This window comes from Cupressus sempervirens, chromosome 7, assembly GCF_028749045.1.
Source record: "Cupressus sempervirens isolate cs-2001-9-10 chromosome 7, ASM2874904v1, whole genome shotgun sequence".
NCBI lineage: Eukaryota > Viridiplantae > Streptophyta > Pinopsida > Cupressales > Cupressaceae > Cupressus > Cupressus sempervirens.
Window position 1 is genome coordinate 582,919,959 of NC_143124.1, and position 23,250 is coordinate 582,943,208.

The 23,250-nt window shown below is 34.3% G+C and overlaps 1 protein-coding gene across 1 annotated transcript in view; it reads right to left on the reverse strand.

Moving 5' to 3' along the window:
- LOC149548110 (heavy metal-associated isoprenylated plant protein 21-like) overlaps positions 1-23,250 on the reverse strand; it is a 38,961-nt gene that overhangs the window by 9,240 nt on the left and 6,471 nt on the right. The gene's annotated exons all lie outside the window — the stretch shown is intronic.

The following is a 23,250-nucleotide window of genomic DNA, read 5'->3' on the forward strand; positions in this document are numbered from 1 at the left end:
TTCCTCGAACTTGTTTATGAGAATTAAAGCGGTTTCAAGCTTTGAGTTTATTTTCCAATTAGGGTTGATGCATTTTCTTAATGCATTTAAAATGATCTAAGAATCCCCTTCGATAACTAATTTCTTTATACCTAAATCTAAGCTTAGATTGAGCCCCTCCATTAGAGCTTCTAATGATGTTGTGTTAATCAAGGTAACACCTAATGGTTTGGCTTGCTTAATAATCCAATCTCCAATTTCCAAGCAGATGATACAACCTATTCCTGCATTCCTAAGATTTCCTCAAGATGCTCCATCAAAGCTTAATTTACTCCACCTTGTGATATTGCTATCAGGATTTAACTGTGTGATTTTTGAGTCAAACTCATTGACCCATGTTTCATGAGTAGTGATTCAACATGAATCCATCTCACATGAGAATAAATGGAACACTTAGTGCACCTTATCAGGGGCAATTCCCATCTACATTCCTTTTGTGCTTGCTTGTTTTTCTTTGGGTATACCAATGGTGGATTTACGAGATTGATCCAATTTTTTTGCATGTCTGCATCCAAATTTGAGAATGACCCTTCTTCTTTAACTATATTCCTTATATTGTTATTCATAACTTCTTAAACACAAGCTTCTACTTTGTTGAGGAAGGAGGAAAAGTTCATTTCGGAGTCATTGAATGTTCTTCTATTTCATTCCTTCCATATTTCCCACATGAGAGTAGAGGGAGAGATATTCCATAGTTTACTATATAATTTAGAGTTTCAAAAGTTTGGCCAACTATTTAGATGACTCCCAAGGTTTTTTGGAAAGGATGATGCCCAATTTAATTTCGACAAAGCTAATACCAACTTTTCCCTGTGAGTGGACATTGATATAATAAATGTTCTGTCTCTGAATTTTCTTTACATACCATTTTAATGAATCTACCCACTATCAATATTCGCTTTTGTATTGCAACCCATATAAATATACCATCCTTAGGCATACATGTTAGATCCAAACATAGTTGAAGGGGGATGTTAACCTTTTCTCATCTTTGAGAATTAATTATAAGGTCATAGCCTTTCTTTATGTTGTACTAACCATCCTTTGATGTACCCCATATTAGTTTATCTTTTCTACTTTTATGGTTAGTTTGTCTTTGACTATGAAAATTTGTGAAAACCTCTTTTTCTTCTATTGATAGACTAGTTCCTTCTATTAATTTCCATGTCCAAAGCTCTTTTCAATCTTCCCTTCTAACTTGTTTGTAATCATATACATGCTTACCTCACAATTTTACTAATGTATTTTAAATATTTTTGGGAAGATTCCAACTATCTAGGGATGGGAATTCATCCTAAGAACCTTCCTAGAATAAGGCTTCCTCCCATTTCCCTATGTCCCAAGTAAGATAATCATTAATGATGGAGCAACATTGTAACATGAAGTTCCATGATTTGGAACCTTTTGGAGGGTTCCTTGTTCTGAATAAAGAAGTTGGATATGCACCATTTAAAATACTTTTGATACATATTTTTTGCCCATTTTCTATCTTTCTCCTGGTACATTCGCTAGGCTAGTTTGGCTCCCAAAGCTTCATTTTGCCAATTGGAATTTTTGATTCCTAATCCTCCTAGTTCTTTGGGTTTGCATATATTATCCCATTTGATCAAGGCTAGTTTCTTCTTTTCTTCTATCCCTTTCCATAAAAAGTTTCTAAGTTCGCTTTCTAATTTCTTACTAACTCCTTTAGGCAAGGGGAGACATGACATTCGATATATAGGTATGGATGATAGCACATGTTTAATTTTTGTTGTTCTACCTACCTTAGTAAGTCATTTCCCTTTCCAATTTTTCTATGTGTTTATCAACTCTTTCTAAGATGGGATCCCATGTTTTGGAGCTTCTAGCTCTCTTTTCTAGATGAATTCCAAGATACTTGCAAGGAAATGAGCCTTTCCTAAATCCCATAATAGTGCATTTATCATTTTCAATTTCTGGAGACATATTTAGGAAAAAAAATTCTGATTTTTCAGTGTTAACCTTTTTCTCTGATGCTTCCATATATGCTTGTATAATTTGTTTAAAATTCAGTGTTTCTTCGATTTTTCTTTCCCCAAGAAACATTGTGTCATTTGCAAATTTTTGGTGTGTGAAATTCAAGATATTTTCAGCCACAGTTATCCCTTTGATTTTTCCTTCTTCTTGAGATTTTTTGATTGCTCTCCCAAATGCTCCGGCCATGATGATAAAATAGATAGGCTGAAATTGGATCTTCTTGTCTGATTCCTCTGGATATGCCAAAGAATCCTTCCTGTGATCCATTAACAGGAAGTGATATTTTGGGTGTTGCTATACAAGTAAAGATAAGATTTATCCATTGATGGGAGAAACCAAATGCTTCTAAGGTTTTACACAAGAATCTCCAATCTACCATATCACATGAATTTTGGATATCTAACTTCATAAGCACGCATGTGTCTTTGTTGTTTTGAGATGAATGGATAGTTTCTTGGATGATGATGATTCCATCTAAAATAGATCTAACAGGGCCAAAACCAATCTGCTCTTCTAATATGAGTTTAGGGAGAACATTTTTAAGTCTAAAGGATAATGCTTTTCATAAAATTTTGTATATTGTGTTGCACAGTGCTATTGGTTAAAAATCTCCAAGTTCATCATGATTCATTTTTTTGGGAATAAGTGTTAAAAATATATGATTAACTTAGTTAATAATGATCCTGCATTTCTAGAGGCTTCTATTGCCTTCCATAGATCCATCCCTAGGGTGTCCCAACACTTTTGAAAGAAGAAGGCTTGGAAACCATCTGGACCCAATGATTTGTCTGGATCAAGACTAAATAGAGATTTTTTTATTTCCTCTAAAGAGAAATATTTATTTAATTATTTATAATCCTCAGTTGTAATAAGTTTAGGGATTGCATTTAACATTTTATTTTGTGCGATCCAATTAGAGCTATCAAGTTTGTTTACGATATTCTTGTAATAATCCATGAAGACCTCCTCTACTTTAGTGGCACCTCCTTTAGGATTCCTTCATTGTTTCTCATTTTAGTAATTCTATTAATATTCCTATTGTTGATAGTACTATTATGAAAATACTTTGTATTTTGGTCCCCCTCTATTAGCCATATCTCTCTCAATTTTTGTTTTCAAAAAATTTCCCCTTTTGCTAGTATATTTTCTTGTTTTTCTATTAACTCCCTTTCTTTAGTGTATTTTTCATTATCCATTCCTTTATTTATTATTTCTTCATTAAGTTTCTTTAGTTCTTCATTATCCTTTTTTTTTTTTGAAAATATTATTGAAGTGGGCTTTATTCCACTTTAGAATATTTTCTTTAAGCACTTTTAGTATGGAGACAAAGCAGTAAATGTTGGATCATTGAAAGGTACTCTTGCCACCATAGTCTGATGTTGTTCATAAAATTGTTTTTTCACATTTGAATGGATTTCTTGATTGCTTTTGGGTTTCTTCAAATTATATTATGACTAGATAGTGATCTCAACCAACATTTGGCAAAATAGTTGAATAAAATACTAGATTTATAGTACTTAAACCCCCATTAAATATAAACCTATCTAATCTTTCTACAATATGACAGAAGCCTAGTCTTTTGTTATTCCATGTTAATACTCCATTACTGGTTGGAATGTCCATTAAGTTGTTCTTTCAAACCATTATCTATAATTTGTAACTGCATGTGTTACTATTTGGGAGGGATCCACCATACTATTCTTCCAGGTTAAGGATTGCAAAGTCTCCACCGATGAGGAAATTATCTATGCGATTAACTTTCATAAATGTGCTAATATCATTCCAGATTTCTTTCTTGTCTATGGTTGGGATGCGTCCATGTACATTAATGAGTGTAAATTGGAGGTTATATCTAAAACTTTTAACTCTACCCCCCATTCAGTTATTATTTGAGACTATTTTGACCAAGTCTATTTTTGAGGAATCCAAATGATAGAAATGCCTCCTGATGCTTTGTTAGATTCTACTAATTTTGTCTTCCAGTTGCCCAATTTCTTTTCTAATTTGATTTCTTTTTCTCTATTTAGTTTAGTCTCTTGAATTAATAGTATCTCTGAATAAAAAAGGGTTAAATTATGCTTTAGTAGGCGCTTCTTGCTAACGGCATTTAGTCCCTAGCATTCCACATTATTATCCTAATTTTTTATGTGGGAACGAACTTCTCATTCTTTACATTCAATATTTTGCTAATCTTTTTTTGATTCTTTTCCTACCCTAATAGCAGATCTCAGTTCTATAATTGTTTTTCTTCCTTGCTTCATCTTTTGCTTGCCACATCTTGGGGCCTTTAGTCCATCTTAATTGATTGAAATACCTAAATTGTCAATGTACCTATTGGCATTGTTGATACTAGTTGATGTCATGTCATCCTTTATTGCCAAATCTTCTTCTTCCAATTCTTGTATTGCTTGATCCCCTATATCCATTCCTTTTGTCCCTATTTCACTGCCCTCTTCATTTTGATATTCCATGCTTTTGATCTTTTCATTTTCACTACACTGTTCTGTATCATCTAATTCTCCAAACTCTTCTCATGATTGTTTATTCTCTGACTGATTTCTATTTGTTTTTCCTTTTTCCTTACTAGTTTTTTTCATCATCTAGGCTTATTGCAATAATCCTATTCATAAAGGTTTCCACTTCTGTTGGTTTAAGAAGACCCTCATTCTTACCCCTACACTAGTACATCTGGGGGTCATTTTTTATGTTAATTTTCGACGGCAAGCCAATTTGTCTTGTCAAATTCATTGTTTTTAAAATTTTGATACCTATAACATCAAAATTTCGACAAGAGTTAAGTTTGGTGTCAAAATTTTGACATTATCGGGGACATAAACAAAACAAAAAAGAAAGAAAATTGAAACTTCATTTATTCACGTAGCAAAGTGCGGGCGGGAGGCTTCAGGTGTGACCAATTAAGAGCTTTTAAATGCCATCAAGGTAAGGTTGATGGATTAATTTTCATTCTTCGGGTCCTCTTCTGTGTGGAACTTCCATAATTTCAAGGCCATAAGGGTTCAGGGTAATTTTCATTTTTGTTCTCGTCCTCTTCTATTTGCAATTTCTTTAATTTCAAGGCCGTAAGGGTTCAAGGTAATTTTCATTTTCCTTGTAAGGGTTCAAGATAATTTTTGTTTGCAACTTGCTTAATCATTCAAATCGCCCTCTAAAACATCATTCACACACCAAGCACAAAGCATAGAAAGCAATTTAGGCAACAAATTAGGAAACGGGAAAACATTTTTAAAAACGACATAGAGTACCTCATTTGAATTACATTCACATTCTTACCTTCTTTCGTCAGAGCAATAGAGCTGGTATGATAACCCCCTTAGAAGATCTCACCCAATTTCTCGATTGGATTCTGTAAAGACCTAGTCGTCTAAGATTTTTAAGTTAAGCAGGATTGTGAAATTGTGGAGTGTAGAAACTCAATATGAAAAGCGTGTTTAGTGAACCAAATAAGTGCCCTTGACTGTGATAATAAAAAGGGTCTATGCCTTCATGGTATAAAACAAAGCCATATTCTCTGCACAAGACTCTCTCCACTAAAAAATTCAATTGCTTTATAAAAATGTACCTAAATATTTTACTTCCTAAATTTTCATTTGAAAGTTAGTTAAATGAGGTTATAGAAATGCATACATAGATGTATGTATGTATGTATTTATGTATGTGTATATATATGTATGGTGGGATGAAGACCGGATCAGCAAGAGCAAGTAAAAAGAAAAAATCCACAAGTTTCAATGTAATTAAATGACCTTTAATGCCTCCAACACCTAAATGATGTTATATTTTCAATTTGACTTTCACGTTTTGAAAAATATAACTTATATTCACTTTTTGTTATATTTTTAAGTTACTTTAATTTTAAATTTTTAACTTAAAGTGTCTATAGTGCACTTTATGCTATAATTTTAAGTTGAGCTACTTTTTAATTTTTCACTTAAAGCAACTATATAACTGTATAGTTTCAGTTTAATTTTTGGTTTTAAAAATCAAATGTTTATTTAAATGTTACTTTTAAATGATGTTTATATGTTATATTTCTAAATATGATAAATAAATATTGTTTATGGCCCATTTTGTAACATTTTTATAATTTAATGAGTGAATTAAATAACTTAAAGTCTTCATAAGTGGACATTTTATATGCAATAACATGTAAAATCCATCAAAAGTGGACATTTTACATGTCACTGCATATAAAGTTTGTTTTCGTGGACCTTTTTGATGTCATTACATCAAAAATTCATCATAAGTGGACCTTTTTGATGCTATTGCATCAAAAGTGAAGTTTCCATGCTTAAACATCCAAAAGGTGAGTTGCATTTTAAAATATGCTTCCTCCCCCAAAACGTTCATTTTTGCCTATGAGCACATATTAAAACATGTAATGGCACCCAAAAAGTGCAATTTTGGAGAGATGCATGTTTTAAAATGTGTAAGTGACCCAAAAAGGTTCGTTTTTTATCAAAAAACATGTTTTAATATATGCATTGACCCTCTAAAAGTCCATTTTTGAAGAACATGCTCTTGCCCTCCAAAAACCCGATTTTGATTATAACTTGAGATTTACTTAATGGTTTTGCATGAGATTTTCCCCAATAGGGTCGTTTTTTCTTGGCCATGGATTTTCCAACGTTGAAAATGGATTTATCTTGCTAAAAAACAATTTTTCAAACTCCCTCCAAGGGCACATTTTTGGAAAAATCTTCAAATAAATCCATTTTGAGTGATTTAAATCACATTTTTGCAAGGAAAAGAGGAGTTTTGGCATATCTTCAATCATTTGCAATACATCTTGGCTCACATTTTTGCACTTCGAAGCCAAAAACAAATTCATTTCATGCCTTTTATGAATCACATTTTTGCTAAAAATGCCCAGAAAATTGGGGTTTTTATCCACTTTTTTGCATTTTGGAGTTTTTGCATTTTGATCCATGTATATGCATTTGGGGAAGTTGTTTTTGCATTCACAAGTCAAAAATGAGCATTTTTTGACCACGTTTTTGCAAAAACAGCCCAGATTTTTGCATTAAAAAGTCATGTTTTTGTTCAATAAACTCAAAAAAAATGCATTTCTAGCCCATACCTTTGATCAAGAGGGATTATTTTTGAGTTTTAAATGTATGATATTGTCTTTGGAGACCATGTATTTGGCACTTTCATGTCAAATTCGACCCTTCATTGCTCATTAATTTTTTTTAAATGCAAGTATGGAAAAAGTCAAGAAGTTGTTTGAAAATCCGGATTTGAGGAAGAATGGATCTTCAAGTCTATAACACTTGCTATTTTGGCTCTTTAACCTCCAAGTAAGTGGACATTTTCAATCTTGCTCATCAATTCATGTTTATCTTGCTATTTCCATGCATATTTTAGCTTGAAATTGCACATTTGTCCATATATATGCCATGAAAAGTGCATTTTGCCTTTAAAAATAATGAAAACTCTCATTTTCACACTTTTGGAATTCCCCCAAACTCCAAATTCGAATTGCATCTTGACATGTTTGTTTTGTGCTTGTTTTTGTGCTTTGTGCTTGCTTGTCAATTTTCTCCACTTTGGAGAAGTTACAAATTCTTTCCCAAGAACTTATTTTTGCTTCACTTCATGCGAAAGCATCATCGCGTTTCACTTCTATTTTCCATGTCACAACACATCACATCTCATCTGACAAATGCGATTACATGTTTTCCATCTCATTCACCATTCGCACATGCATGTAATCCCATTTTTCAATTCCATTTTCACTCATCTCACTTTCTGCATCCATTCGCACGACAAGATTATACGAAATGTCTTATGTGTAATTGCATCTCAAAAGTCCGATTCTAATTAAAAGTCACTTTTTCCGCATCCATTCGCACGACATGATTAAACGAAATGTCTTAAATGTAATTACATCTCAAAGGTCCAATTCTGATTAAAAGTCACTTTTTGAAAAGTCAAAAACATGTCATGTGCATGAATTCCCATGTACTTAGACCTTACTTTCGCTCAAACTTCATTCCATTTTTGCCTCTCCATATGTATTTGCGCCTCCATTAGCAAATACATGTTTTTCCACTTCCCATGTCATTACATGCTTTGCATCTCTTCCATTTGCAAGTACATGTAAAAGCTCGTCCATCGTTTGCCTTCGCTTTCCATCTTATCCTTCATCACTTGTTTGTTGCTTTTACATGTAATCCACTTTTCGTGTAATGACGTCTTTGAAGCCTAAATCACGTTTGAAAATCAGCAAGCTTCATTCACACGCATTCCCATGCGTTCCACTTTCATGTTTCAATTCATTTTCATCATTCCAAGCACTTTACTTCAAAAAAAAACAAAGATACGGTGCTAATGGGAAGTTGTGTTGAGTTTACATTCGGACACCATTGAGAAGGTTTTCAAAGTGTCAAAGACTCCAATTTGTGCCGATCTACAAAGGAGAATTCATGAAAACTTGAACATCACATCAAGATTTCAAATGACAATGGACAATTCATCAAAGATAGTTAGAGGTTATCAAAAGACACGACACCATGGTTATCAAGGTGAATGCAGCGGTACAAAGTACATGAACTTCCGATCCTATGATCATCCGAGATTGCATTGCCAAGTACAAGGCTCTTCAGAACAATCCCTACGATTGTTTCCTTCTTTTCCATCTTCTTTCATGTTTGTAATTGAAGAGGATGTATTACATGAAGATATGTACTTACATGTAATGTGAGTTACATGTGTATGTAAAAGATGTAATACGAGTTGCATGTGCAGTTGCATGCAACCCTATATTTTCTCTTTTAGTTAGACTAGGTCAAAGTTGGATGAGTTGCTCCCACTTTTTCCTCCATCTTTTTCTCAACTCCTGTGCCTATATAAAGAAGTGCCCCCTCATTGTAAAAATTATCTTTTGTTGTATGCAAGAAAGTTCTACCACATTTGTGCAAGCATAACTTTGATTGCATAGTACAAATTTGGGAGAAAAGTGAATAAAAGAAGCAATTGGATTTGAAACTTTGACTGGAAGCAATTGTAATAGAGCAAATTAGAAGCTTTGACTGTAATTTGTGTCTATTGTCTTGATTCATGTTATTATTGTGTGTTCAATAAAAGAGCATAGTGATTTAAGAAGCAATCAGAGCCGAAGCTCTAACTGGGAGCGGTTGTGGAAATAAATAGCTAGAAGCTTTGTCTGTAGTTTATACTTCTTTCGTAATTCGCAAAATAGTTAAGTTATTCTTACTTTTAGGAGTCTTTGTGCCCTAATTGTAAAGCTTTTCCATATAGAAGTACGACCGAACTTAGAGCCAAACCGGTACATTTTCAGCTAGCCTTTGAGTTAGTGAAGGTTTATCGATATCACTATTTCCAACTCTTGATAGAAGTGTAGTTAAAAATTCAGTCTGCCCATTACTCGCTCCACGAGTAAGTGGATTCTTTCTTGAAAGATAAGAAGAAAGGATATTGGTAACACCCATTTTATAAAATCTCTCGACTTCTTGCTTACCTTGAGTTGATCCAAAGAACAATGAGAAGGGGGAGTCTTCCCTTTGAAGTAGGAGAGACTCTGTCTCACACGCTGTGGCTGGTCATCCTATTTTGCGACTAGATTTTTACCCAAAACTATCGGTTGCAAAATATCCACCCAACAATTTCAATGGAAAATTCCTTAAATTAGTTATGGTGATCACCAAAATACTTCATTCCCTCTTTCACAAATGCATGTAGAATGGTTAGTTGCTATAGTACATATTGGAAACAAGCCATTCCATGAGAATCAGAAACTTACATACATGGAATGACTATTTCATAATTGAATCATCAAAATTGCCTAGAAACTGGAGAGTATTATGACAATCAACAAAATATGAGTGGAAATACTTCTAGAAACCTTCAATCAAAGCATGAAAGTGGAAGATTAGATCATAGGTTAATGTCCTTGTTGCATTCAAGATCAAATTGCCATAAAAGATAACCACAACAATGAACAAAACTCATAAATCTTGCAAAAACAGAGGTTTTCTTATTAAATTTGTGTGCAGTCCGTATCTAATCTCTGCGATGTAATCACAATCTGTCAACACTTCCAACAATTTGACTGTTGAAACTTGAGACTCAGATGTTAAAGGAAGAGTACATATAGGTGGAAGTTTTTTAAAACACAAACCAAGAATGTCTTCCCCATCCTCATACCCTTCTACTCACCAACCATCAAGAGTTTTCACCGTGGGAATTTGGAGATATTCGTTATTTTCATTCAAACCCTAACTACAAGGTAGGGTAAACAACAGGCTTAATAAAATCCAAAACTAAAACCACTTTCTCCTATTTGACAAAAACAAGTTATTGCATTCATCAATCTTCAAAAACTCAACTTTCTAAAAACATAACTAATTATCACTCTACAAACAGATTTTAGAAAGACTTAATTTGACTGTGCATGATTTTCTCACCAAAAGGATTGCTATTTCATTCCAAATTCATACAATACTATTCCAACCCCAAAATAGGTTGAAGATAATCAATTTATAGGTCACAACTCTTGACCTTACAACTTCATCCTTCCAGGTTTGATCAAAATAATGATTTGACTATTAGACTTCCAATTTACAAGAAATTTTGCAAAAAGTTGTATTACAACTTTTATTGCAATTTTTGCAATTTTTGCAATTTTTACAACTTTTACACAAACTTCGAATAAAAGGCTCCACATGCCTTCAAAACTATACCACACTATGCAAAAAGATTATAAAACATAAAAATGGAGATTTTTGATCAACTCACAATATTTGACCAATCATTGATCAACCTTTGACTTGCCTATAACCTTATTACAACATGTAAACAACTTGCCTAAATGCATGTTTGAGATTGCCTAAACTATCTTGTGTCAACTTGGATGCTTATTGACCTTCTTTACTATCCTACCTGGTGTTTGACCACCTTATTTAGGACCTAGTGCCCGTGCACCAAGATCTAGGATTTCGTTGTTGTGCCCTTTTCATCGGCGTATGTGTGTGTATGTATGTATGTATATACATATGTATATGTATTATATGTGTATATGTATGTATGTATGTATGTATGTATGTATATAAACAATAAAACTCACTCAACAGGTAGCATGGCCACAAGCTTTTAAACATAACTATATAAGGAATGCGTTAGGATGTATATAGGTCAATTGGTCTAGTTGCTGATTAGCTAGGTTGATTACAAATTCCTGTAGAACTGTCATCAGATTAGGTACAATAAAATGAACAATCAACTATTCGCAGCTAGCATTAACGTGACTGGTCTATTTAGACCCATTGATTATTGTCACAAGCTTTTAAAAAATATATATAAGGAGTGAGTTAGGACGTGTATAGGTTAACATTACATTAACTGTAAACTACAACACAAAGGTTGCACTAGGGTATTACAGGATTGTAACTATAGAAAACCGCTTGATTCGCCCGAGTGGGTGTATGATGGCGAAGAGTTGTATTAGGTGAGTAAAGCTCACCAGTGGTTATAGGAATACATATACATCAAAACAATTAGAAACCAGAACTACATATTTGTTAGAGTGAGTAGTTCAAGGGTCTTGATCCCATGTATATGGGTATGTAGGTAGCCTGGTAGACAGAGTATGCGTCCAGTGTGCAGACACCTTGTACAGAGTTAGATAGCATGGATCATCACAATGCAGTATGCACTTTCTCCAAACTTACCTCGTGGATGTAATAGTTCAAATTCTACCAAGTTGAATGAAGTCTAGAATCAATGCTAATGCTATATTCTTCAAAATCAATGCCAATATTTATATTGTATAATTCATTTGATTTGTTTAGATGCCATCTCTATTGAAGAGATAGTAATATTTAATTATTTAATTATTATCGATTATATACAAGATACTACTAATGCTTGTATGTTTATATTTGTTATAATTTTATAGCTCGAATATTTGCTTGTGAAGAAAGTCCACACCTAACAATATGAACCCAGAACAAAATAAGGCAACAATTACTAGATAGGACATCTTAGGATTTTTAGTTGTTCGGTCTATATTTGTGCGCTTGTGGAGAAGAGGAAAAAGTTGGATCCCTCAAGGAAGAAGGGCATTCTTGTGGGATATAGTGACAAATCAAAAGCCTATATACAAACATAGTGGAAGATAGTTGTGAGCAGGGATGTCATGTTTAAAGAAAACTTGGCCTAGAAGAAATCTCATGATCCACCCACACTTGCATAGGATATTTTGCAAGAGGGTTCAAAATGTGAGATGAGTTCACAAACTTCTAGTACATAGGGCCAAACTTCAAGAGTGACAGTTAGCCCCTTCTCAATTAGTCAAGAGGCCTAGATGCTTTGAGAAGACCCTGAAAGATGCTCGGGAACATGTTGAGGCTCCCAGAACCACATTTAGGGAGAGTAGGCCTCCACAAAAGTTTCTGACATATATGGCCTTGATGACTAGCATCATAGACTTAAAGCCTTCCAAATTTGAGAAAGCAACTAGATAACACGTCTGGAGAGATGCCATTGTGGAGGAGCATAACTCCATCATGAAGAATGATTTTTGGTTTAGTTACCAATTCGAGTTCAATTCAAAATATGGGTTTGAATTACTGGTACGCTGGTACGACAAATTTTTGGAAAGGATTTTGGGTTTGATTATACAAAAAACATGTAAAAATTATAAAAATAATATATATACATATTTAGGGTGCCTAGAAGCATAAGTTAAAATTAGAAATGTTGATGTTTTGTAGCATTTTCTCAGATAAACTGTTCCAAAGATATATATATATATATAGTATATATGAGATGTGTGTGTGTGTGTGTGTGTGTGTGTGTGTGTGTGTGTGTGTGTATTAGATATATTATAACTATAAGACTATGATTATATTAATGAACAAACATGGAGTCTGCACCATATCCTCCCAAAGAGTCGTGTCAGAAAAGAGCTTCTTCCCCCTTATTAGTCTATCCTGGATGGAGGATCTACAATCCATCATGAAGTTCCAAATTCTTGATGTTGGAATTCTTTAGAATAACTAAGAGGGAGGGTTAATCAGTTATCCAAGGTCCAGATGTATAAATAAAACTTTTCACAGTTTAGTGAACCCATAAAACATTTATCATCATGCATGCATCCATAAGATTATGCAGTCACTTAAATACTTGTAGGTTACTGTCAAATCAATTTGCAGAAATGTAAACATGAAACATAACAAATTCAACAACACATTTGACACAATGACTTACGTGGAAACCCAATTTGGGAAAAACCACCAGTAACATGCTACTCTCTCACTCTTCTAAAGTGATGCCCTATAAAAGGCCAACCCTGTTAAAGGTTACAATGCACATTGTTAAATGTGACCCGATTAAAGGATTTCAATCACCCTGTTAGGAGTGAGCTTTGTTAGAGGACTTTAAATCATTCACTTAGAATGTCACCCAATTAAAGGATTTACAAATACCGTTAGGTCAACCTTAACCCAAAGGATTTACCCTAGACTGATACAATTATTAGAGAGTAATAGTAAAGCTTGATCCGATAACAACTTACAACTCCATTTGCAAATTACATATCTCTATTCCAGTCCTCCATTCTGCTTACCCTTAAGCCTTCTTGCTTAACTTGCCAATGTAGACTCTTCACTTAGGTCACTGAATGAAGCAATACCCTAGAGTCCTTGTCTTCCTCAGGTTCTCGCACATGACAACTTTGCTTCTGACTAGCCATCCCTATAAATAAAGAATTAAGATATTTTGTCGTTCATTCTCCATTGTCCAATTTAGGGTTAAGACAGATTAGGTAGGATTCAATGAATCTACCTCTCATTCCATTTCATTTCTACAAACTTCTCCTTCAATCCTCTTTGAATTCGCCTCAAAATGGTCTACCATGAATTCTGTGCCACCAGCTCATCAATTTTATCTTCCACCTGGTTCACACAATCCAAGAAAACAAACTTGTTGGCTCAAATTGAATTCACAATCTTTCTAATAATGTTGGCACTCGGCATTAACTTGCTTCTAATGCTCGACACATACTGCGTTGCTCAACATCCTTTGTAAAATCACTCAGCATGAACTAAAGTCAACTAGTGCTCAATATCAACTAAACTTTACTCTGCATCATCTGTTTGGCTCGGCATACACTAAAATAGACTTTTACTCGGCTCCAACTAATTTTCTGCTCAGCTTGTACTAACTTTACTTGGTACCTACTGTCCATTTGGTCAAGCTTGGCAAACAAACTTTGTTTAACTTGTTCTTCTAAACTTGCTTAGTGTAACCAACCTTTGCAACCTTAAGTACATTATCAATGCACTGTAATATAACTGTCTTAGCTAGTTCTTGTGCTCCTTTTCATATCATAACTCAACCTTTGCTCTAGGTGCTATTGTTAAATCATTTGATCAAATCCTCTTCATCAATCAAATAAGTGATAGTACTTAAATCATATAAGCAATTGTCTTACTAGCAAAATAGCAAGTTTGACATCAGTGACAAAACAATGATTGAAACACATCATACTTGTATCAATCTGTTTTCAACACTTGATCCTCTAGGCAATGATTTCTCCTTGAATATGTTGATCAAATCTATATGTCTCAGACATTTCTTTATTAGGATCTTTTCCCACTTCAATCTTCAATTTCTTTATTAGGTTTGACATCAGTGAAAAAACAATGATTGAAACACATCATACTTGTATCAATCTATTTTCAACGCTTGATCCTCTAGGCAGTGATTTCTCCTTGAATATGTTGATCAGATCAATATGTCTCAGACATTTCTTGATCAGATCAATATGTCTCAGACATTTCTTTATTAGGATCAAATCCTCTTCATCAATCAAATAAGTGATAGTACTTAAATCATATAAGCAGTTGTCTTACTAGCAAAATATCAGGTTTGACATCAGTGACAAAACAATGATTGAAACACATCATACTTGTATCAATCTGTTTGCAACACTTGATCCTCTAGGCAGTGATTTCTCCTTGAATATGTTGATCAGATCAATATGTCTCAAATATTTCATTATTAGGATCTTTTCCCACTTGAGGTGTGGATTTTGATGTCCCCGATCCTTACACCTCCCTCGTCTTTTGGTCTACATACCTTGTCCTGAGCTAAAAGGAAATTTTTTATCCTTTTCCCTGTTCCTTGCCAAAAGAAAGTCCTTAGGAGTCTATGGATTTTGTCCCTATTTTTTACATGGAGATTAATACAAGATAATTGATAAATCGGTTGTGTTGAAAAGACATTGTATCATCGTTGCTCTACCTGCAGAAGAGAGCCACATTCATTTCCAAGAATCAATATTTCTTTTAATCTTCTTTGTTATTTGATCCCATAATTTTGTCGAGTGTGCCCTTTTTTTCTAAAAGGAGAACCAGGAATTTACAAGGTAAACTTCCTCTTTTAAAATTCAAAATTTGGCATGGGTATTAAAGAAGAAGATTTCCAAGTTCTCGGGGTTAATCTCTTGACGTGAAGCACTAGTATATTCACTTAATATTATCTTATATGCTTTTGCCTCCTCTATGGTACTTTGTCATCAACAAACTGTTGGTGGGTTGTCAGATATAGGTAATTGGTGATCCTTATTCCTTTAATAGTCTCCTTCATACCTGTGATTTTTTATTGATCTTCTTAACGCTTTTGTCATTAAGATGAAAAGAAAAGGAGATATCAGATCCCTCTGTCTAAGTCCCTTGCTTATTCCAACAAAGCCTTTGAGTGATCCATTTACCAGAATTGATAACTTAGGGGAGGATATGCATTCAAATATCAAATTCACGCATTTTTTTTGCAAACCCAAAGGCTTCAAGGCATTTCCTTAAAAAACCCCAATCCACTTTATCATATGCCTTTTTAATATCTAGCTTAATTAACATACTTGGCTCTTTGTTGTTTTGAACAGTATGTATGGCCTCTTGGGTAATAATTAGTTCATCAAAGATATATTAGCCCTGTACAAACCCTGCTTGTTCCTAACTAATTAGGTTTGGGAGAAGTATTTGGATTTTCATTGCCATAGTCTTAGTAAATAGTTTATAGAGTTTTGCAAAGAGCTATGAGAGGATAATTATTAAAGGCCTCTAGTTTCTCCTTTATCGGGATAGGGCGATAAAGGTATTATTCGCCTACCTGAGGTAATTTCCCAAATTTCATTACCCTAAAGCCTCAATTACCTCCATCCCGATGAAGTCCCAACATTTTTGAAAGAAACATGTCGAAAATCCATTCAACTTATCTAGATTCATTTGCTTGAGGGCCGCACTTACTTCCTCAAAGGTAAGTTTTCCAAACAATGTTTCATTTTGTTCTTTGGATATAAGCTTTGGGATGTTCTTAATCATGCTTCCTTGTGCCCCTAGGTTCTAGTTGCCATAACTATTGAAGATTTCTTCAAAGTACTTTATTGCCTTTTTTGCAATATCACCTAGGTACTCCAGTTTTTCCCCATCCTTATTTTGGATGTAAGTGATTTTATTAGCTAGTCTACGCTATTTTGTATTGTCGTGAAAGAATTTTGTGTTTCTATGCCCTACAACTAGCCATGTTTCTCTTGATTTTTGTCCCCAAAACAGTTCCTCTTTGGTTAAGATGTCTTCATAATCCTTCATTTGACACTTCTCTATCATATAAGGCTAAATTCATACCTTTCTCTATAACCCCTCCTTGTTTAGATTCTCTAATTCTTCTTCCAATTCTTCCTTATTTTCAAAGATATTCCCAAAGTGTTCAGAATTCCATAATTTTTAGTTTGTTAATCACTTGGTAAAGTTTAGATTTAGATAACACAATTTTGTTCCGCATTTTTTCTATCATCTTTTGAAAGTCCTCATCCTCAAACCACATTTACTCAAATTTGAAAGGACAATTGTCTGACTTTTTATCCTTTATGATCTCTGGAATTGGCAATATCTATCACTCCACTTTTGTTAATCCATTTGTTAAAATCTATTGGTACTTTGAGGAGTTTCTAAGTTCCTCCCCATTTTTCTAATGCCTTAGTTATAGTATTGAAATCCCCTCCTATGATTGAAATCCCCTCCTTAAACCACATTTACAACATTTGTTCAAATTTGAAAGGACATTTGTCTGACATTTTATCCTTTATGATCTCTGGAAGTGGCAATATCTATTAGTCTATTTTATTTAATCCATTCAATAAAACCTACAACTGCTTTGGGGAGTTTCTAAGTTCCTCCCCATTTTTTATGATGCCTTTGGTCTAGTATTGAAATCTTTCATTAATAAACAATTAAGATTTCTACAATCTCTTTCCAGACTCTGATTTTCTCCATATATTGAATAGGGCCATACAAATTAAAAATCCTGAAGCTCAATTTTATTTGAGAGCTTCTTAATAAGCCACAACTTAAATTTCCATGATCTTCTAAAGATGTTATAGTCAGAAACCTCGGGTCCCCATATGAAAGTTAAACCTCCTAAGGCTTTCCGTGTTGGAGATTGAAAGATCCCTGATGGATGCCCTTGCTGATCAGGCAGATTTCTGATTTATAAAGCCAAATAATATATCCAATGCAGTTCCAAGGAGCTTAGATCCAACAATGATGCCAAACTGTTGCAAATGACAGCCGTAAGACTGCAAGGAATCACGTCCCAGCTGAAAGAATCAATCTGTAACGCCGAAACCATAAATCTGCAACCTGAATCCACAATAAAGAATGGTGTACTCTATCCCTGATAGCAACGCACATTGTTTGAAGAATCCAATGCCAATAACTGCTGAGGGCTACGTCCCAGCCAATCCAGAACCTAGGGTTTGCGTCCCAGATGAAGAATTGCTCTCTCAGAGCCAATTCACAAAAACAAGTTTTTCAATATGCAAAAGATAATAAGAAATTAGGTCTCCATCTCCTTATATCCCCTTCCAATTGTAAATTGAACCCTAAAGGGAAATTACACTTTGCCCTTTAAATAAAATATAATAAAATAACATTTTCCCAATTAAAGTCGTCCATGCTATAGGAAAAACATTACTTTATTAAAATTCCATAGCTGAAGGTACCAAAAAGTCTACAAATAGTAAAAATCATATATAATAATTCGAGACCTTTCCGACGAGCTATAACACATAGGTGTACCTGATCAACTGAAGCCAAAATCCCCTTATTACTCCAAAATGGTTATATTATTAACCTTATTTTTATTTATTTAATCACCAACTTAGGAAATATTTAAATATATTAAAATATTTCCCAAATGGTCCCAAAAGGCCCAAAATGACCAATCAAACATGAATCTGACTTTGTCACCTATCTGTGACTGATACCGGACAAGATCGCTCAACTAGCAGTCCATCCCTAAAATCTAGGGATGCTCCTAAAAAGTAGGAGACAGCCCCAATCAACCAAAATTGAGTCCCAATGACTCCCCTACTATGTGCATCTCTAAAAGAACTGTCACTGAACTGGGAGTTCCTCCTTAAAAATAGGAGATGCACTCTAAGTCTCCAAAATGTTCGCCGAGGTCTCCAAATGCCTCCTAGACCACTCCTAGTCAATCCCTACAAATTAGGAATCCCTCCTAAATTGTAGGAAACTGTTGTCTACTGCTCCAAACTACTTGGGAAGCTCATGCATGACTCTCAAAGCCTGGGTTGGTTCCCTCTATGCTCTGCTGGCCTATGGGAACCAGATAATAGACCAAACTTGCTAGAAATGTTGTCACTAAGGAAGGGCAAAAACTGGGGACATGACAGAGATGCCCATATCTCCCTAAATCCTAGCTTGTTTTTTAAACCCTCTAGATCATTCCTATCTAGCTTCGTTTCTTGTAATAAAATGAGTTTTTCTTTTGTTTTTGATATGCAACGTTTTAAGATGTGTTGCTTGTTAGGGGCGCTTAAAGGACATTCATGGTGACTTGGGGAGGATCTTCCCCTTCCCTGCATTAAAGATATCAATTAATTTGGATTGACCATGAGCACATTCATCCCTCATTCTTAGTTCTTGTATGGATTTTCTTCCCCTCTTTTTATTTGTTTTTGCACAATCACGGTTATTCTTACTTGGCTAAGTTATGGTCATCCCCATTTGTTCCTAATCGTTTAGTTCCCAATCTTTTGGTTCTGCTAGTAGTTATTCCACTCCTACTTTCTCCATTGGATCATCACCTTTCAGAATTTCCTTGATCAACAATTCCTTTTGTCTCAACAGTTCTTCCTCACCACAAATTCATTCATTAGTTCATTAACTACAAACTCGCATAAATGCTCAGAAATAATCCTAACCACTTCCTACAGACTAGCTTGGCTAATGGGTTCCTCATTTGAAGGCCTTGATGGACATATGTTTCCCCTTGGATATCTATTCATTATCCAAGTGATTCCATCCTCTGTAATCCTTTTCCTCTCTCTTTTGAGTCATTTCAGTGTTAAAGTTTCTTTCTTCCTCATTAAGTATTATTGCTATGTCTTTATGAGTCTTATCCCTTTTGGAGCTCCTACCCCCTACCTTTGTGGTTTCTATTCTCTCATTTTCGTTTAGATCTTGCCTGGAACTTTTCTCAACCCTTGTTTTTCTACAACTATTTGTAACTTTGGCTGGGCTAAAAGGGGGGTATTCATGATGAATCCTGAAGCCTCCTCTCCCTAATCTGTAGAGATAACGATTCCCACTTAATCGAGGGGAGTAAGGGCACAACTTCTCTTATTTCCCCCTCTTCTAAATCATTCCCTATAGAGGATTCCACAATTTCAAAGCCTCTCGTTTCCTTATTAAGGATAATTTGTGTGTCCAAAAGAGGGTAGGTAAGCAAAAGAAGGGCTTCTATTCGAGATCAAAAAAGCTGATGTAGGTCCTTTATGAAAGATCCTTCTGCAAATCTCAATTCTATCCTAAGTGACCTTCCCTTAATGCAAATCTTTAAAAGCTTCGATTTACAGATGTTAGCATCCATACTCACTATGATAATTGGACTAGAGAACCTCAATTCAGTTTCTACAAAACCTACATATTTCCCTAACTTGTTACCTATCAATTTAAGCATCTTTTGTTCGTAGTTCAATAGGGAGATTAGGCAAACTAACAACACGATTTATTATGAAGGAGCTTGGATTGTTTGGGTTGAAGAAATGCTGCCAGTGAAAGACTCTAAAAGATTTGCCTTTAAAAACTTGGGCATTTTAAAAATAAATTATTTTTTCCAAACTGGAGCTACAGCAATCAATATAAAGAAAATCATTTTCCAAGATAGTTATTTCTACTCTTTTATCATAAGATTCTTTCAACCATCTCACTATAGATTCTACCTTTATACGTGTTCTCGTCCATCTATCATAGAGTTCGTACTTCTAGCATTACCACTGGGTATATTCCACTTAATAACCTTGAAGATCTTGAGTGAGGATTTCCTCCTTGTTAGTCATCACTAGACTAGGGATGATTGCTTCCTATTGGCTTTATGGGGCTTCCTTCCTAGCCGGTTCAGCTATAAGGGATCTAATTTGAATTTAGGCACGAATTGGATCTCTTAGAGGAATGAAAGAATTAGAATCCAAATGACATCTGAATAGAGTCGATCCCGATTCTTGTAGAGGGCAGTTTCAAACTATGTGAGTTCTGAGGATAAGGGTGGGAATGGATTCAGGTTTTTGAGGGATTAAACGCTGCATCTAGTTGTCTGAATCGTTTCAATTTACAGTAATCCAACCCTCATCATCATATTCTTTCTTCATTGGTTCAAAAAGATTCTAGGGAACCAAGTCTGGAATTGATTTGCAGTAAAAGGGGAGGGCATATTTTGTGTGTCAAAAGATAAAACATTGTTTGTCAAGTTTTTCCCTCGCCACCTTGTTCACATATACTGAACAAAACGCAAAGTTTACATGATTCATTTTTCGCTATTTCACACATACCTAAATTTAAATTTTAAGTTAATTTTCTATCTAAAGTTTATTTCATCACCCAAGCATTAGAATTTGTTGTCTAATCTATTAGTATCCCCTAAGTTACCATTGTTCGTCCTTAGATCCCCCGGACCTATAGAAGTTCAAACTAGTTTGTAGTTTGGGTCTGATTTGCAATCTAAGTCAGGTCGGGTTCCAATTTTAGCCTGCTGCTTCGATCTGGTTTGAACCAAGTTTGAACCTGGGCAAACCAGGCCAAAAAAAAATTGAACCAAGTTCAAACCCAATTCAAGCCACATGCTTTATGGGCCTCGCAGATGGTAATGAAGTGATTTTTTTGCAAAATTTAATAAAATTTTGGTATCCACAACCCTAAAAGATTGTTATAAAATGCTTTTGGTGGCCTCTCATTGTGAGTTTTTGTGGTCTCTAATTGTCATTGTCATTTTTTGAAGAATTTGATGCTACTACCATTGTTGCTGCTACTGATCCCATTGGCCTTAGCCCTATTGCTGAGTCAACTAATGCCAAAGAAGGAAATGAATATGAAGAAGAAGATGAAGATTGAAGAACTTAGAATATTAATAGATTTTTATTCCAGTAGTTCAACAATGAACGTGAAACAATGATACTTGAACTTGATGCTATGATTTATTTTTATTGTTTTGAATCTTCGATGAACTATATGATGGTATGATTACTATGATTACAAGTTTATGGTGTTTTTGTTGTTTAAATGTGTTCACCCTGCTATGCTACATTCTAATTGTAACTCATGCTTCATATATATGTATAAATAATTTTACAGTTTTTGTACAAATGAAACCCAAACGAACCCAAACCATTTTCCAAAATTTTGACGAACCTGCCAATCGGTTCTCAAACTTCGAACTTGGATCCGAACTCAAACCGGTAACTTAGAGTATCACTGCTAATTAAAATTTGCTTCTAAATTCTGAGGAGAAAATGTCAGCTTAAGAAATTAACACATGATATTACCTAACTTTCTTCAGAAAAATAATAACATAAATAAGTAGCAATCAGAATGGTATTACTATATTATATTCTTAAAAGAACAGGATGTAAAATGTACCTTTTCTATTCTCAGGATGACAATTGAATGTAAATATTTAATAAGCAACAAAGTTTTCACTTGGGATCACTACCTATATGGAGATGTTTGCTACCTGAAATGCAGAGCTAAATCACCTCTGGTTCTGGGTTTAGATGAATGCCAGGTCGCTGCTAATATCGGCACATTGTTGCTGCTTCCTTCAATCAGAATTATTGAAAGCAATCTTCTTGCGAAGCTTCTAATTTCCATCTCAGATTTGAAAACCTGTTATTAATCTTCAACGGTTCCAAATTTTGGGGTCACTGGATTGCTTTACTCCCCTGTCCTTGCACCACTGAGAGAAACTCTGAGTTTTCTTTGTATTCACTAATTATTAAACTATTGGATCTCCATTATTCATATAATCATCTGATCAAATTCCAATCAAATAACTCTTTTGAAGCTCAAAATAATATTCAGTCAAATTGTAGATATTTGCAAGGGCAATGACATCAGCTTCCTTCTCTGCAACTCTTCGATTTATTTCGCATTCAAATTATTATCCAAAACTTTCCTTCTATAGTTCATGTTTTGGTCGCTGCCTTTCCTTAAAAAAATCAAAATTCCCAACTCTATTATTTATTTCAAAGAACGGTAATTTAAATTTATTTATCAAAGAGTTGGATTTACAGTCGTAGCGCGGACAATATATCGCGAAAAACATGAGAAAATAAATCTGTCAAACACTTGACTTTGAATTCATGTTGTGCACAGTGTTCGTGGATCTGGATTTGAAGATCTTTGAGGTACTTTTAGCCTCATTTGGATCAAAAATACATAATATTTATACAGTGTTACTAATTTTACCCTCCATATTGTTTGTAATGATTTTCGTCTACACAATTCACCTTCTTGTTGTTTGGAAATCAAATTCCGAGTAATTAATTTTGCCTTGATCTGCTTTTTGCATTGCTTGGTCCGAATTTTGCATTGTTTGATCCGATTTTTGCATTGCTTGATCTGATTTTCATTATAATATAGAATTTGAATGAATCTGAAAGTTAATTCTGAACTGTTTATTTATTTAATTATTAATCAGAAATACAAATTTATTATTTTAAACATATTTAAAGATTTAAAATGAAATATCTTATGGAAGAGAATTTATTTATAGTTTTCAGCAAGACAATGACTATCATGTATGCCAAAAAAAGTCTCATCAAAGTACAATGTCTCATTGAGAAAGGTGCAGTTGCCCTAACCCCAAACCTGTGAT